Source organism: Mus musculus, chromosome 10, assembly GCF_000001635.26.
Source record: "Mus musculus strain C57BL/6J chromosome 10, GRCm38.p6 C57BL/6J".
Taxonomy (NCBI): domain Eukaryota; kingdom Metazoa; phylum Chordata; class Mammalia; order Rodentia; family Muridae; genus Mus; species Mus musculus.
Window position 1 is genome coordinate 117,135,110 of NC_000076.6, and position 18,064 is coordinate 117,153,173.

An 18,064-nucleotide genomic window follows, 5' to 3' on the forward strand; every position below is an offset into this window, starting at 1 on the left:
TGAAGCACTCTGCAATCTGCGCCAAGGTGTTTTAGGGAGCGCTCACTGGCATTTCCTGGCTCACTGGCACACACATTGAAGAGTGACTGTGCTACATGATCAGAGCAGACTACATGCTTGGGTCTCAATTCATTCTTGCATGCTGTATACTCAGAAACCTTTCGCTACTTCCAAATCTTTTCCAATACAGTTATGTGATCCCATATGAAGTTATACTGTTCAATATTGCTTTTGCTTATAATGATAGTTGAAGAACTATCATTGGTTATAGGCTGGAGAGATGGCTCAGTGGTTAAGAGAACAGGCTATTCTTCCAGAGGTCAAGCCCAGCACCCACATGGTGGCTTACAATGATCTGCAAATGTAGTCCCATGAGGTTTAATACCCTCTTCTGGAGTAAAGATTTATTTATATAAGATTTATATATATATATATATATATATATATATATATATATATATGTACAGACAAAACACCTATATAAAAATAAATCTTAAAAGAAGTTGGGTTAAAAATAACATGAAATCACTAGTTAAAAAGAAAAAGAAAACTATCTCCAAGCCTGTGGTGTCTGGATGAGCAGCACAGGTCTCGCTTGGGGCGGGCGGGGAACCATGGATTTTACCCCCAGGACCAAAGGGAAAAAACCTTCAAAGTAATTATTTTATTCAGAATAGCAACGTTTTATCTATTTTGTAAACTTTCTGAATCTTCTCTGTCTTTATCATTTCCATCTACTGTTCCCCTATGTCCTGACCAATTTTCCCTGAGCTGGAGTGGAGCTCCTCTGCCTCCAGAACACTTCGGTTCGCTCCTGAAGGCATGACTGGTCATGTGCCCACCACTAGCATTTACAAGATATCCCATCCTTAGTTACTTCTCCTGCTGCAGGGATGAAATACCCTGGCAAAAACAACTTAAGGGACAAAGGGTTTACGTGTGCCAGAGCTTGGCATCACAGTCCAAGAGAGTGGGGAGTCACAGCCCCAGAGCTGCAGACAGCTGGTCACACTGTAAGCACTGTCAAGGAGCAGAGGATGGACCTCACGCACTTCTGCTTCTCGGACAGACAGAATCCTAGGCTGGGAACTGATGCCACCCACAAACGGCAGGTCATCCCATTGTAATTAACCTAATCAAAATAATTCTAGATAGCTGACAATAGAAATTAGCCATCACACTGCAGGAAACATTTAGAATTCCACGGCAACAAGTCTGGTGGCTGTGTATACCTCGAGCCCTCTAGGGGTTCTCCAGACGCAGTAACACTAAATGTTCTTACAAGTTCTGGGGCCAAATGAGTTTTTCTCTTTGGATGACATACCTCCACCCCAACTGCCCTATTCCTAATCTTCTAGGACTCTGAACAGATGTTACTTTTTCCAGAGACCCTTCCTTAACCCCTCCCTCCCAACCTAGGTGAACAACAGCCCCCAATGAAACTTCTTATGAATCTTCCAAGCAAGAAGTTAAATACCAACACCATTGCATACACTAGCAAGCGTTGGCTGAAAGGACCCAGATATAGCTGTCTCTTGTGAGACTATGCCGGGGCCTAGCAGACACATAAGTAGATGCTCTCAGTCAGCTATTGGATGGAGCACAGGGCCCCCAATGGAGGAGCTAGAGAAAGTACCCAAGGAGCTGAAGGGGTCTGCAACCCTATAGGTGGAACAACAATATGAACTAACCAGTACCCTGGAGCTCTTGACTCTAGCTGCATATGTATCAAAAGATGGCCTAGTCGGCCATTACTGGAAAGAGAGGCCCATTGGACACGCAAACTGTATATGCCCCAGTACAGGGGAATGCCAGGGCCAAAAAATGGGAATGGGTAGGTAGGGAAGTGGGGGGGGGGGAGGGTATGGGGGACTTTTGGGATAGCATTCTAAATGTAATTGAGGAAAATACGTAATAATAAAAAATATTTAAAAAAAGTTAAATACCCACTGATAAGTTTGTTTGGTTTTGTTTGTTTGTTTGAGTTTTTCGAGACAGGGTTTCTCTGTATAGCCCTGTCTGTCCTAGAACTCACTCTGTAGACCAGGCTGGCCTCGAACTCAGAAATCTGCCTGCCTCTGCCTCCCAAGTGCCGGGATTAAAGGCATGCGCCACCACTGCCTGGCTCACTAATAAATTTAATAGCCAACTTTTTTTTCAAAATTTGTATTTAATTGTTCAGAGAAAGAGTGGAGGTGACAAAGTATATGCCACATAGGGCTACAGGCAGTCGTGAGCTGCCTGATATGGGTGCTAGAAACTAAACTCAGGACCTCTGGAAGAACAAGAAGTGCTCTTAACCACTGAGCCATCTTGCCAGCCCCCAACCTTTTTTGTTAAGATATGTAGGATATGAGAATCAAATTCACAAAACAACATCAGAAAAAAACGGCAGTCAGTAGCCTGAACGCTATTTAACTCAAGCTTTAATAAAAGGCTTCAATTTAAGTCAAAGTATTAACTCTCAGATCACATTTAACTGAATAGTTTTGAACTCCCAAAGCTTATACTTAACACAATTCATTAAAAGAAGAGCAGAAAACAGATTGAACATATAGGATTTTCTTATACATATTTAATTCAAATATGTAAATGGCTCCTACAGACAAGAGCTATAGTACACTAGACAGTGTTCCATCACAGAAATAACTCACATCTGCCTTAGCCACACATGGTAGTATATACCTAGAGTATCAGCACTTGGAAGACTAAGACAGAAGGACTGTCCCAAGTTTAAGGCCAGCTTGGACTACACAGTGAGACCCTGCCTTAAACATATTTTAAATTAAAAATTAATTAATTACTTAATTAAAAGAGCCAGGCAGAATGCCACAGGCCTTTAATCCCAGCACTTGGGAGACAGAGGCAAGAGGATGTCTTTGTATTGTAAACCAGCCTGGCCTACATAGTGAATTCCAGGACAGTCAAGGCTATGAAAAGAAACCATGTCTCAAAAAAAAAACAAACAAAAGGAAATGATTTAAAGAAAAAATGGGGAAGGAGAGGGGAGGAAGGAGGGAAGAAAAAGAAAACTTCTTTTCTATGAATTCATTTTATATGCAATCACTAGCACGGCTCTTGAAACCTAGTGCCCTTCAAGAGCTACTTACTGCACCCATCAGTAGATGGACTCATGGTCTAACTTGTTCATTACCCAAGTCCTTCTAGCACTAACTCAGGATAAAAGGTAGAGGTGGCACAGCCCTATAATCTTAGTCAAAAGGATCAAACTATCAGTGCTACAGTGGGAGACAGAAATCCCGAGAAAGAAAAAGGATGAATCTGGTTAAGAGCCCAGCTTCTACTAATTCACTGGCCCAAAGGAAAAATACTAACCAGCATTACACCCTGATAGCAACATGATATCAATATAATAAGCCAACTCCTCTGCTTATCCAAACCTTTTAGTTTTATTTACTTGGTTTTATGTGTACGGGTGTTTTGCTTGCATGTATGTATGCCTGCAATGCTTGGTGCCTGTGGAATTCAGAAGAAGCTATTAGACCCCTGAAGTTACACGGACAGTTGTCAGTCACCATGTAAGAGCTAGGGATCAAACCTGGGTCTCTGCAAGAGCAACAAGTGCTCTTAACAGCTGAGCCAACTCTCCATCCGATTATCCAAGTCCTAAGGGCTTGTTAACAACCAGAAAAAGAACTGAACTGATACCAGACAATCTTCCTCACTTCTGCTGTTACTTGCTGCAGATTTTCTTTGCTACATAAAAGCTCTTTATGAAAAGAGCTAAAATTATGCAAAAGAGCAGAAACTCCTTCCATATGAGCCTTAAGTTCTCAGCAATTATATACAATTATGTCTATTATACATATATACACATTGTATCTATATTCACATATAAATATATATTATTATACATATAATTACACTGGAATTACTACCTTTTCAGTAATCTATTTTAGCCAGCAATCATGGATATGTTATGTGTACACTTAATAGTACAAATATATAAACATTAACAACAATTTCAAAAGCAACTGTAGCCGATAAAAAAAATCTCGCACATATTTGGGTTTGAATTCCACTGCTACCTTTATCAACTCTATCTCTGAGTCTTAATTTTCAAAACTATAAAATAGTTACAACTGCCACAAGAATTAAAATAAAATCATTAAAGTCGGACAGGGTGGCTCATGCCCATAATCTCCGCCTGAGAGGTTTAGGCAGAAGAACTGCCTCAGGTTTCCTAGGCAGCTGGGACAGTGTACAGGAGAGCATAGAGACCCAACTTCCGTTATATGACCTGAACACACACACGTACGCACGCACAACCATGCGCACGCAGTCACAAAGAACTCAAGAGGAAGAAAATGAGGATCATGAATTCAAAGTGATCATGAGCTACATAGCAGGAGCCAGTTTGAAAACAAACAAAATGCCACAAAGCTCTGGATTCAATCCTAGCTCCACCAATATAGAGAGATGGGAGAGGGGAAAATGTTCTCTTTCAGTTTTTCAGACAGAAACTGAGCCCAAGCTAGATAGAGAAACATACCTACAATCCCAGCACGTGGGATGCTGAGATACCAGGGAAAGAGTTCATTCAGGGATGAGAGTGCTTTCCAGGCCAGGCAGATGTACAGCCCTAGGCTCGATCCCCAGTACCTAACACACACACACATACACACACACACACACACACACACACCACATATACATACACACATACACACACACACCACATATACATACACACATATACATAGACACACACATATACATACACACATACACACACATCACATATACATACACACATATACATAGACACACATATACATACACACATATATACACACACATATACATATACATACACATATACATACACACACATATACACACATATACATACACACACATGTACATACACACATACACACACATATACATACACACACATGTACATACACACATACACACACATATACATACACACACACCACATATACATACACACATATACATATACACATACACACATATACACATATACACATACACACACCACATATACATACACACATACATACACACATACACACACATATATACACACACACACATATACATACACACACACAGAGTAAAACAAAAAAATCAGGTCTTTCTAAGCTCTAAAGCAAATCATCAACAAGATGTTGTAGCTGAAAGTACTTTATACTCTGTTTACACACATAGAAGAAACAAAATGTAAAATCCTTGCTAATTAAAAAAAAATAAGACTTTATAGACATTAAGACTTTTCAGCTTATAAAAGGAATATTTTGGGCTATTTTCCCCTCCATTTTTTTAGGGTACTTTTCCAACTCATTTGCCACTGGGAATGCTTGGTAGAAAAAAAAAATCAACAATATTAAAATAAATAAATTACATATGTTTTGTTTTGTTTTTTTAGTTTTCCACAAGCAATCATATACAGGAAAAGTCTACAACAAGACTATCTTTACTATCTAAGGCAGCAACACCTCCAAGGCACTTGGGCCGCTTAACATCAACATTTTCTTCTGGGTATCTTATTACAAACTCAAAGATTTCTACAAATCACCCAACTTATTTAATTACCCAAACTAAAGCACTCAAAGAAAACTAATGTTAGCATCTTAACTCAGTAGCCTAGAGTATGTTTGTGCGTTAAAGCCCTGTGTCTTCCCCTACCCTAAGTGAACAAGGACGTGCTAAGCTTTCCATCAGACAACCAACTTCCATAACCATCTATTAATACCTGCTGTGTATCCTAAGGATAAGAGGACTTCATGGCCCACTATGCAAAGTGCTTCACACCCAGCCCTTTCCTAGGGACCACTCTGATTACTAGTATTTTATTAGCACAGGGTTTCCTGAGAAGGAAGGAAAGCCAGTCTCTGCTACCCCACTATGTCAAAGGCCAGCTGCTTATCTTGCTGGCTGATACACAGTGAGGACTTATAGCAGCACCCAACAGCATCCCCATCCCATCAGTCCACCACGTCTCGCCTTAAAACCCTGCAGATGCTCTACACTGCTCCTTGTGCAAGCACTACGCAAGCACCGCAAGTACTAACTGGGAGAGGGGCAGGATTATGCGCCACAGTATTCAAGAGTCATCGTGCGCTCCTCTAGGGGACCCTGAATCTAACTTGAATGTGCATAAATATATAAGATGAGCAGTCTTCTCCAACTTCTCAAATGCTATCTAAGCCACGACTCTCAGTTTTCACTGAACCATCATCTTTTCAAAGGGGTAGAGAGACCAACAGAGCACTGCCAACTCTTACTCTGTCAAGAACTCACTCACCCTTCCCCCTCCCCAATCCGTCCATCCATCTGTCTGTCCCTCTCGACAGGAATGGTGGCTGACTTCTGTAAAATAAGCAACTGAGAGACGAGGCAAGGAGTCACATGTTTCAGGACAATCTTGGCTAATAGAGGGTTCAAGACCAGCCTGCACTACATAAGGAGCTACCTGAAAAACAAAAAAGCCAACTATACAATCAATGTATTTCATCAAAGAACTAACACATGTTTCTTTCAAAATTATTCCTTCAAAATAATCCTAAAATTAACGATAATTTTCGAAAATAAAGAGTTATCTTTCAGGGCTGGTGAGATGGCTCAGTGGGTAAGAGCACCCGACTGCTCTTCTGAAGGTCCGGAGTTCAAATCCCAGCAACCACATGTTGGCTCACAACCATCCGTAACGAGATCTGACTCCCTCTTCTGGAGTGTCTGAAGACAGCTACAGTGTACTTACATATAATAATAATAAATAATAATAATAATAATAATAAATAATAATAAATAAATAAATAAGTAAATAAATAAATAAATCTTTAAAAAAAAAAGAATTATCTTTTAAATTCAATAAACTTATTCTTAAAAAGCAGACTACATTTCTCCTCTCACACAACAAGTGGCAACAGTGTGACAGACCTTCATGACACTATTACGCACGTCAGCTTATGAGAACCACAGATCTATTGGCGAGGGCCCCAAGAGGAAAGCAGCAGAAGTGCATGCAATGTTAACAGTTATTAACTCTCCAATAGCAAGGAGTGGAAGCCTAGAGGAAGTCTGGGGACTCCCCAAGTCATAGATCAGGAATTTTAATTCTGATTTGTACAGCCCAGAGTCAGCTCGCAACCATCAAGCTGCACTTTTCCAGGGCCTAACATCCCACTTTCATCTAGCCATGTCTGAGACCAATGACGAGCAAGGCCTTTCCCAGACAGCTGGTGGGAGTGAGAGGTAGATCCTTGGCCATCACTCAGACTAAAGCTAACTGGAACTCCTGACCTTTGCCCTATTAATACCGAGCTCAGAGAAACTAAAGCAATCATCCCAGACAAAGCACACTGCGCCACTTCCCCCAGACACACTGCTGTAGGACTCTCTGGACATCTCCTGGTGCCTGTGATGCAGTGAAAAGCATATTCTTGAAAAGCTAAAGATGCTAATTCTTAAGAAGAAAGCAAAATGCTTCAGCAGCAACTCTGACTAAAACCAAACTTGTCTTTAAACAGTTACAACCCTGAGCCTCATTCTCAAACTACTATAATCTTTTATATGTGAAAATACAATTTCTTCCTATTTAACTATCCAAAAAGCAAAAGACATAAAATCCCACATATTAAAAATTTTGGGGGACTGGAGAGATGGCTCAGCGGTTAAGAGCACTCACTGACTGTTATTCCAAGGGTCCTGAGTTCAAATCCCAGCAACCATATGGTGGCTCACAACCATCCATAATGAGATCTGACATCCTCTTCTGGGGCGTCTTAAGACAGCTATAGTGTACTCATATGTAATAAATAAATAACTCTTTTAAAAATGTGAAATAAAGCATAATCTTCACATATATGATAGATATGAGTATCTTATTCTTTCATTCCTCTATGGTAATCAGAACATTTGAATAAAATTATTCACGTTAATGAAAAGTACTTCTATTGGGCTGGAAACAAAGTTTGGTGGTGCATCACCTAACTGAGATGCCTGAAATCTTGGGCTTGACTCCCACATCATAAGAAGGGTATTATAAAAGAACCAGAGGGGAAATGTGTATATACACACACACACACACACACACATATGTACCATTTTACGAAAGGCAATATTAACTTTATTAACAGTCATTGTAATGAGAGGCACACATAATGTCTTTGAATATCAGAGGTTGAAATATTGAAATAAAAATGAAACTCATACACACAAAAATAAATGAAATACCACACTCACCTCTAAATCCCCACACAGCACTCACTAGACAAATGCCCAAAGGACTCCAAATGAGCCTGAGCTCCCTGCAAACTGAATGATGGCACAACAGGCTTGCCAGCTTCTATTTCTTGATTCTGTTGTTAGTTGTTGGGGGGCCTGCAAGGACGGGGTGTGTGTGTGTGTGTGTGTTGGAAACCAGTTTCACATAGCCTTCAATGCTTCAACTTCAGTGTGGCTGAGGATGACCTGGGACCCTTCTGCCTCCACTTCTTAAGTGCTGAAGTTATAGGTACAGCTAGTATGAAATGCTGGGGGTGTAACCCACAGCCCAGGGTCTCAAGCACGCTAGGTAAAAACTCTACCAGTTAAACTACATTCCCAGCCTGCCTCCAATGAATTTAATTTGTGTTTTTAGGGTTTCTGTTATTGTTGTTTTTGAGACAGGGATTCACAAAGATCTGCCTGCCTCTGCTTCCTGAGTGCTAAAATTAAAGGTATGCATGACCACAGCACATTGGTGATTTTTTGTTTTTGTTGTTGTTGTTTTAAGATTTATTTATTTAATTTATATGAGTGCACTGTAGCTGTCTTCAGACACACCAGAAGAGGGCACCAGATCCCATTATAGATGGTTGTGAGCCACCATGTGGTTGCCGAGAATTGACCTCAGGACCTTTGGAAGAGCAGTCAGTGCTCTTTACCTCTGCGCCATCTCTCCAAACCCCATTGGATTCTTTTTAACTAGACAGATGTTTGTTTGTTTGTTTGTTTGTTTGTTTACACACAGCGAGAGACAGTGTGTGTGTGTGTGTGTGTGTGTGTGTGTGTGTGTGTGTGTCTTCGATAAGAGGGTGAGTCACAGTGGCCTGCATGTGGAGGTCAGAGAACACCTTGCAAAGCTGGTGTTCTACCATGGGGGTGGCAGGGATAGAACTTTGGGTCATGAGACATGGCGACAGCACCTTTAGTGCTGAGTCATCTCAACAGCTCCTTGACAGGAATTTTAATGAACAGATTTCTTTCTCCACCATCTGAATTTATAGTTTAAGGAAACAACCCAGATTACCAAACTCCTTACCCACTGTACACTACAGTCTACTTACTGTCTCTTTCGTTATAAGCACATGCTTTTAAATGCAGGCTTGGCTCTGCAGCTGCTGTTGTGATTTTCTTTTCCCTCTACACACTCCCTTGGCACTTTCATCTCCTCACACAGATTCAACTAGCATATCTATCTGAATAATCTATTTGTATTTTCTATATATATAAAATAGCGCTGACCTCTCTCTCGAACTGAAAACCTACATTGGCAAAGCTTCTAAATAGTTCCTGTGTGTAAGTATATTTAATAATAATAACTTAAAAAACCCTCAGCACGCCTGGCCTGACAGCATACATTGGTAACCACAGTTTCTCTGCAGGTCAGGGCAGAGCTGTGGATTTAAGGCTACCGTATCTTTGAAAAAATGAAACCTAATTATGCAACTCCTTGCTCACATTCCTAGTTAACGGTCCAACTGTCAACAGCCACAGTTAGAAAATGTAGCTTTCCACCCTGCCTCCTCTACAGCTCTCCTCCTGGCCTGCTGGGCCCTCGTTCTCGCTCCACCAGCACCACTCACAGTATGCACAGTCGTATATTAATAGCTTGCCATAATAAATCATTCTGCACACTAAACTATTGCAAGGTACACACTTCTTGTTTTCTTCAAAATGTTGAGCTTCTAAATATAGCCTCTAAGCAAGCTCCACAATCCAGCCTTGACTTAAATTGCAAACTTCATCTCTAATTCCAAAATAAACCATCCAGGTCATCTGGGACACTAACATTTTTCCACATCATGAACCCTTCTCATCTCCAAAACTGTCGTTCTCTTAATCTGAAAGGCCTTCTTTATCCAGGAATCCTACCTCCCGAATCTTTGTTTCAGAAGACTTTAACTCTCAGTCAACTTAAGATTGCCAGTTTAAGAGCAGGGTATGGTGGGACATGTCTGTAATCCCAAGCAGAGGAAGGAGGTCGAGACTGCAGATCCAAAGTCTTGAGAGATAGGAGGCCCTGTCTCAGAAACTACATTAAATAAAAAGAAGCTCATTGGGAAGCAACACCATGAAGTAGAACTACCAGCTTCTGACAAGGCAGATAGATCTGGCTTCAAATAGACAGTTCTGCTAGCCACATAAGTCTTAAGGGGAATGACTGGACACGTGTGACACGGCGGTATCCTGACTATTCTGAGAGATGCCTACACAGGGAGACCCCTGTCTAAAAGAAAGAAGCTTCTATGTTGTTGAGAAAACACAACCATAACAGAACTCAGCACCCAGTAACTAACAGTATTGGCCCACACCCGTAAGTGTTCCCGTCTCAACTGTGACACGTGACCTAAGTTATAACAAACACTTCACTTTTGTACAAGTGCAAACTTCAGATAAGCCCATCTATGTGGTTAAGGATTTACACACACTTTTTGCTTTCAGAGTCTTTTGTTGTGAACAGGGTCACCTTGCCACTCCTTTGCCACTGCAAGCATGACACCACATTCAGACAGATACTTACTTATACTGTAAACTTTTGTACAAGTATCTTACATCCCACTAGGTTCACATTCCACAGCCCAGCTTCCTCTTGGTGAGGCAGCATGCCTAGCACCGGTTCTTCGTGAAGCACTCAACAGCCCCCCCCCCTCCCATTAAGTCCCAATCCAGGGGAGGTTTAGCATTCCTAGACAGTGCAATTCAAGTCTTCACAATTTCAACACACTTGGAAAATTATCAAAACATGAATCCCAAGTTCTAATGGCTTTGGCTTTGTTTTCCCTACATGGTTCACTAAAGAGTCTGACGCATAGAAAATGCTCAATGTCATTTGAATTGACTTGAGCAATAGTTAAAAGTTATAATGCCCGAAAGTATTTGATTTTTACCAATTCCCTTTTTTTGCTTTTATAACTCCCATACTTTTTTCCCTTCAAAACACACTATAACCAGAGAACAAATACATAATCAAACCTAACTTGACTCATTTTCCAGACTTTAATTCAACATCCCAATCTTGGGCTCTGAACAACTGAGTTCTTCAAACACTAAGGGGCTACCGCATCATTCCGAGTCTAAACACTACAACTTATCTTCACTCACACTTTCCCACGGGCTAGAAAAACACCCCCTTTGTTTATTATCAACAACCTTGACAGAGATTTGAGGGGCTGGGGAGACTGCTCCCACGTCGAGTGCTTGCTGACTGAGAAAGTGAGAGAACCTGAACTGGCACCGACAGCACCTCCATTATAAACTAGATGCTGGGCCATGTGCCGATAACCAGTAGACCTGGACTGGGGACATGGGGCAAACACAGGACGGTCCCTGGGGCTTGCTGGCCAAGCAGCCCAGCCGGAAGTACAAGCTCCAGGCTCAGGAGACCCTGTCTCAAAAGGATCATCATGATCATGGTGCTGGGTAGTCTAGGTTCACCTCTGGCATTACACACACAGAGAATTTGTTTTTTAATGAAATAAACTTTTCTTTTGCATAAGACAGTATATGCAACTCGTCACTTCAAATCATTCCCCTCATTCATGATATCTTCCCTTCCAGTAGTCGAAAGAGAAAGTACGAGAGAGAGAGAGAGAGAGAGAGAGAGAGAGAGAGAGAGAGAGAGAGAAACAGTATAAATCCTAACGTAAGCATAATAAGGGCAGATAATGTCACTGGTTTCATGAAGATGACTTGTGTATATTGACACCACCACAAGGTCATTTGCAACAAATAAACTATCTGATAATAATTTAAAACTCAATAAAAGCGGAAAATAGCTCCATTATTTCCTACAAACCTTTTATCCGTAGTTTATCACCTAAACTCAGTTTACTAACAGTGCCTACAAGATTTTCTTCTCTAGGAAAGTCTCAGTTTATTGGAGTTAAACACTTCATATGCTTAAATCAACAAACACCTCTGTCCCGCTGTGGGAACACCCCCACCCCGCGTTCCCACAACTGGACTACACGAAGAACCTCCGAGGAGAAACTGAGGGAAATTATATATATATATATATATATATATATATATATATATATACATATAATATACATACATATGTGTGTGTATATATATGTGTGTGTGTATATGTGTGTGTGTGTGTGTATATACACACATATATACACATATATATAATTAGCTCAAGAAATGACAGTTCCAAGTATGAAAGTAAACAAACTGGGGTGAAAAAAAAGGATACAATTCTCCAGCCTTTTGCAGTCAACTTGTGCAAGGTCCCGACTGAAGTCTTAACAACTGTGACTTCGGATGAGCGCAGGAATTCGGAAGGCTGATTACAGAATAGCATGGTTTTTTTTTTTTTTTTAACGTCAGCAAGAACACGGGGAAACTCCTCTGAATCTACGAATCTCCTCAAATCTTTGTTTTTAAGAAGTAACTCCCAACAGTTTCAGTTTGCAAGGGAGCAAAGACCCTTCGAGGAATGGTACTGCCTCACTGACCGACCCTACGCAGGCATCCAGACCCAGTTAAGTTTCGAGCCGAGTCCAAATCGAACCTCCGGCGACCCCGACGCAAGCCCCGCAAGAGATCGCCAGCATCCACACAGGGAGCGCCCCACCCTCGGACTGACTACACCCCTGGGACACAGGATAATTACTGAGACGGGAAGAGGGGACAGATCCAAGAGGCGACGAAAGTTGGACACTGATGTCCAGTGCAGTCTGGCTGTCCCGGTCCCCAGCGTCCGAGTGCACAGACCCCACAGCGGAGGCACCGAGCCCACTTGCCCGATGCAGAGAGGGGGTCGCAGCGCCGACGGCCGGGCCCCGCTACGGAGTCCCCCCTCTGCGGGCGGCCGCGGCTCCGGGAACCCCGCTCCGGCTGCGCCCCGCCCACTCCGCGGCCCCGCATCGCGCCCCTTCCCGGCCCGCGGGCCGCGCGCGCTCCGCGGCGGCCGACGAACCCCTTCCCCGGATCCCCGACGGCTGAACCTGCAGCGGACAGCCGGGTCCGAGGCTCGCTCGCCCAGCGCAGGCCCCGCTCGGCGTCCCCGGCTACTCACCGTCGGCGCGAAGGCGCTGCGAGGGGCGCGGGGTGGCAGCCGCGGAGCTCCTCACTCTCCCCGCGACCTGACCCCCTGCTCGGAGCCTCGGCGCCTGTGTCTACAAGGCCTCTCTCCAGCCCGAACCCTAGACAAGCACTTCCGGGGGAGCGGGGGAGGGCAGGGGTTTGGCACCGGAACTGCTCCCAGGCTGGAGCTGCCAGCCCTCCCGGGAGGGGCGTGGCCTCTGCTCCGGGCGCCAGCGGACCCGCCCCCGAGCCCCGCCCCCGGGCTCCTTGCTAACCCCTGTGGTCCCGCGGGCCCCGAGCTACCGCTGGCACCCCTTATTTTAACGCCTGTTAGGATCGCTCCCTTCTACTTAATTCTACAGGGGCCCGGAGAATCTAATTTCGCCGAGCCCGGAGCATTCACCGGCTTGCCGACCGGCCGGCGGTGTTATCCTTTCTCGCTTCTGTCCCGCGTGAAAATGCAGTTGACATTTATCGAAGGAAGGCTTACGGCGTGGTAGACAGGGCATTTATTACGCGATTCGGTGGCGTTAACTCATTTAATAACCTTCAAACTCCTGGAAATTGGTGCTTTTATTCTCTGTGTCTTACAGAGAAGGAAATCGGCCAAAGTATCGGACTTTACCACATATGCTGGCTCTTGGTTTTACTTTAATTTGTGGTATGCGTAGAACTCTCATTTGCCCCAAACAAGACTTTTCAAATTATTCAAAGACGGGAGCCAAATTATTTCCCTATATGGGTCATCCTTTGCACTTTAAACAAAGGCTGAGATGATGGGCTATGCAATCTTAGTGCCAGGATCCTGTTTCTTTACATTTCACCCTGGTGTGTGTGTGTGTCGTGTTCATCTCTGGATTGTAGACGTTAAAAATAATATAATGCATAACGCAATAGTAAGCATTTCAAAGTACCCAGGACTGAGTACGTCCGCACAATTCTTATACCTAACCAGTAACTAGCAATAGAGAAGACCTGGGCACTTTTGAAACTTACCAAAGACAGACAGTATGAGAGCCTACAGAGTCAGTGTCAGGCAAAGAAGTGAGACGATCTTAAAAGATTTGCTCTGTCACAAAATCAAGAAACATCAAATATTAAAGGCAGGTTTTCAGTATGAAGCAAAGCCCCACATGGAAGAAAAGGGCTCAAACCTGACAAGCTATTTTGTTTCCAGCAGTCTAAAAAGGCTGAGGCAGGGAGAGTCCGGAGAGTTTCTAGCCAGCCTAAGCTTTACAGTGAGTTTCCAGACAAAGGTGGCCAGGACTATGAAGCAAGACTCTTGTCCAAAAAGAAGGAGAGGAGGAGGAAAAAAGGAAGAGCAAAAAAGAAAAGAGTTTCTTAGCATGCATAGTGTCTGTTAAATACTGCAGGGACAAGTGTTAAGACAATCTGCTTTGAGAAAGGCAGAGTAAAAGAAAACCCCTTATTACAAATTTAAGATGCAAACAATGCCATCACTATTGCTGTATATAAAGTACTGCCTTGTGCTTTATGTAATTGCAGAAGTGTTTGTAAACACTTCCAGAATTCTCAAGTTCAAGCAGCCTTTCATGCCTCCTAGTAGACTGAAGAAGAAGAAGAAAAAAAAAAAAAAAAGACCCTGCACAGACAAAACTTAGGCTGTCTCTAGCTGTTTACCATCTCCACCCCCCAATCCCAGACACGAGCACGAGTGCGCGCCAAGGGCAGCACACGCGCGTGCGGGGGCGCGCGCGCACACACACACACACACACACACACACACACACACACACACACAGAGCCCAGAGACCTAGTGAGGGGAACCCTCAATCACAGCCTGTCACGTAACTGGTAAGTGGTGAAGCCTGGATTTAAAAGTGAAGCTGTGTTCTCAGGTGCTTTTCACCACGCTGCCAGCAGGTCTCAGGCTTGAAAATGCCTCGCAATCACCGGGAGGGCTTGTTAAACAAATTGCTGGGCTCCATCCCCAACCCTTTCACTCACCCAGGGTAGGGCTTCTCGAGGTGTGTCCCCGGCCAGCCTGGCAGCTCCACATCACCTGGGAATGTATTAAAGATGCAAATTGCCAGGCCCCGCCCAGACCTTGTAAAGCTGTAACTCCAAAGATTAGACAGAACAACCCTAGTTTTAAGAGCCCCTCCTCCGCAACCTCCCCGCCCCCACCTCGCATCTGATAAGACGTCCAGTTAAAGAACTACAGCATTCTAGTAGCCTATCTTTTGCATATTCTTTTCTTAATTGTGGTAAATCTACAGCATGGGATTGTTGTTCTTTTTTTTTTAAGATTTATTTATTTATTGTATGTGAGTACACTGTAGCTGTACAGATGGTTGTGAGCCTTCATGTGGTTGTTGGGAATTGAATTTTAGGACCTCTACTTATTCCGGTCAACTCTGCTCACTCAGTCCCTGCTCGCTCCAGACACACCAGAAGAAGGCGTCCCATCTCATTACGGGTAGTTGTGAGTCACCATGTGGTTGCTGGGATTTGAACTCAGGACCTTCGGCAACCCGGGATTGTTGTTCTTGTTGGGAGGAGAGGAGTGTTGTTTTGTAGTGCTGCGGATTCAAATCTGTCTCTAAGGCCATTGGAAGCAAATGTCACTGAGTTACACACGCCTAGTCAGAAAGAGAGAGAGAGAGAGAGAGAGAGAGAGAGAGAGAGAGAGAGAGAGGCTTCCTGCCTAACTAAACGACATTTTGGAACATTTTTATTTATCTTTTTTCTTTTCACGGGAGATAAAAATGGGGAAAGTGAGTTTTAATGGGGGATTTTTTTTTTTTTTTTTTTTTTACTGAAACTGAACCAGATGATTCTGAGGTGGGGGTGGGGGTGGGGGTGGGGGTGGGGAAACAAATCTTCCTTGAAACCTGCTCCGTGTTGGAGGCTTTACATGCGTTTTCTGAATTAATCTTCGATGTGCTGTGAGGTTTTATGGTCTTACTTTTACAAATGAGAATAGCCGAGGCCTAGGTGAAGTAATTGACTTAAGGCCACATTCTTGTTCGGGGTAGAAACAGCATTGCTCAAAGATCCCTCTAATTCCAAAGCTCTTGCGCGTCCCACTTTGTGGCTGGAGCCTGCAGAAGGAGATTCCAGCGGCTCCACCACCCCAGCCACGCAGCGTTGAGTAAGCGATTTAATCTTTATTTTCAATTTCTCCCATCTATAAATAATGCTATCATAAATCTGCCCTGCCCACACTAGAATGTCAGAAGAAATGAGGGAATAAAAGTGCTTTCAGCTCTTTGAAGAAAAACAGTTTTTAAAAAAAGTATAGTATTGTGCGTTTAGACACACACTGCTCACATTTGTAAGCCTGGGCTTTGGAGTTTTTGTTGTTTCTTCCCGATTCATATAGAAGAGCGTCCCACTCCCCTTCCAAAAAAAAAAAAAAAGTGTTTAACTTCATTTGACAGTGTCTCCTAAAGGATATAGAAGCTGATAGAGGCTCTTACATGTTGTTGTTGTTGTTGTTGACTACATAGAGAGCAGAAGGAGGCAGTCCACATGTGTACTTGTCACCCCAGTGTTTAGGCAGCCTGAACTATATATAGTAAGTCCCTGACTAAAAATCAAGGAGCAGGGGTATGCCTCAATGATAGTAGGCTTAACATGCGCAACACCCTGGGTTTCATTCCCCGCTACCCTGTCAAACTTGTAATTTAAGTGACACAAGGTTCACAGACCCCCCACTTTGGTACCAAATGCTAGCCCACCTTCACCCTAAACACACATTTAATCCAAAGCTTGCTTTTTTTTTTAATCTTTCCATTTAAGCCCCTTCCACCCCCCTGCCTCCACCCACCCACCCCTCCACCCCGCCCCAATGAAGACTTAAAAATTCCTGTTATTTTATTATGTAGAAGGATTTAGGTCTTAATCTTTATCTCAGGCCAGACTCCGGGTCGTCTTTACTGACTTAATGGCCAGGTTGCACAATCCCAGGGGGTACTGTTCACAAAGAAGACAGCCAGAGTGTTGCTCAAGGGGGTGCCAATCACACAGACCCCATGCCTGGTGGAACGGACAAGGCGAGGACCCAGTCTCTGCAAAGCACCTCTTCCCAGATCCATTAAGGCAGTTTGTTAAACAAAAGAGCTGTGCACTTCAGCGTCTACCCTTGGCCAGGCCTGGAGATAATGGCGGTCTTTGTTTATGTTTCGTTTGTTTTAACACAGGCCTGGGCCTTTAACACCCAGCTTACCAGTCTTGGGCTCCAGACTTCCCTGAGACATTTTTCACTGCCTACTCTGATACTGTCAAATCTCTCAGCCTTAAGAGCTTTTTAGATGTTGCAGAGTTATTTTCAGACAGGATTTTACTATGTCGTTCAGGCTAACTTCCAATTCTTAATCCTCCTGCCTCCACCTCTCAAGGGTTGGGATTATGGACAAGTGTCACTATGCTTAACTAGAGTTTTGTTTTGTTTCGTTTTAAACCTAAAGATGGTCACACATTGTTTACCTCAACTTTGATCCTTTCTTTGGCACACGTGCTTGAAATGTACTGCAAAGGATGCTACTCGAACTGTGTACAATACATAAGTTGTTTTATTCTAGGTGGGTGCAGAAAGGTTTGAAAATGGCTCTGGAACGTATGTGACCCATCGTTTTGTACCAATAAATAAATATATAAAAATAAAATAAGCTCAAAAGGTTTTTTTTTAAGATTTTTTCCCCTCTTTTTAATTTTTTTTATATGTGTATGGATTTGTTCTCTGTGCCCACAGAAGTCAGACGAGGACACTGGATCTTCTGAAACTAGACTTATCCGTGGTTGTGAGCCA

At 43.2% G+C, this 18,064-nt stretch overlaps 1 protein-coding gene across 1 annotated transcript in view; it reads right to left on the reverse strand.

Annotated features, from left to right (window-relative positions):
- Frs2 (fibroblast growth factor receptor substrate 2) overlaps nt 1-13,365 on the reverse strand; it is a 78,348-nt gene extending 64,983 nt beyond the window's left edge. Inside the window, exon 1 of the mRNA NM_177798.3 lies at nt 13,283-13,365. The gene's annotated coding sequence lies outside the window, so the exon portion shown is untranslated. The remainder of the gene's footprint in view (nt 1-13,282) is intronic.
- Between the last annotated feature and the right edge of the window lie 4,699 nt (nt 13,366-18,064).